Raw genomic sequence first — 701 nt, forward strand, 5'->3', positions numbered from 1 at the left:
CTGTGGCTGCGTTTGTGAAGCTCCCGTGCTGTGGTGCCCGAGCCCCTCGGGCAGGGTGCCTGCCTTCTGTCCCTGCCACCACAGCCAGCCTGCAGATACCCGGAAGCCAGAGCCTCTCTGCCTGCTTCTGCCTCCCCGTGATGCCAAACGATGCTGGGCAGGGAAGCTGGTCTGGAGGCAGCTCCAGAGGGTTGGTGCCCACCGGTGCGTGGGCAAACAGGGTCCTTCTGCCTGTGGAGCTGGTGGGGTGCCAGGCAGTGGGGAGAGTGAGCTGGGACCTCTGCAGAGGTGTGTGTGGGCAAGGCTGTGCTGGGAGCATCCTGTTGGGCTCTGCTTGGAGCATAGGTGGCCGGGGCTGGGAGGGATGGGAAGCCCTGGCCCCCTGCACCAACATGGGCCCCTGAGACCTGGCACAGGCTGGTGCAGGGCTGGTGCAGGTCTCCAGGTGCCAAAGACCCCCTCACTCTAATGGTAGCTGGTAGGTGGAGCAAAGGGCCATCATGATCTGTGAGCTCCTGAGGTGAAATGCCCAGCAGTGCCGTGGGAGAGACCCTCCAGCTGAGCCCTTCAAGCCGTGACCCCTCTGGCTCAGACAGCCATCCTGGGGAATGGAGCCCAGGTCCCCCGTGACACCCTGTGTACGATCCAGCCCTGCAGGCATACCCCTCCTGCCTGGGGCGCTGGAGCCACTGATGACTAGC

The sequence above is a fragment of the Buceros rhinoceros genome, unplaced genomic scaffold (genome assembly GCF_000710305.1).
Source record: "Buceros rhinoceros silvestris isolate BGI_N320 unplaced genomic scaffold, ASM71030v1 scaffold25627, whole genome shotgun sequence".
NCBI lineage: Eukaryota > Metazoa > Chordata > Aves > Bucerotiformes > Bucerotidae > Buceros > Buceros rhinoceros.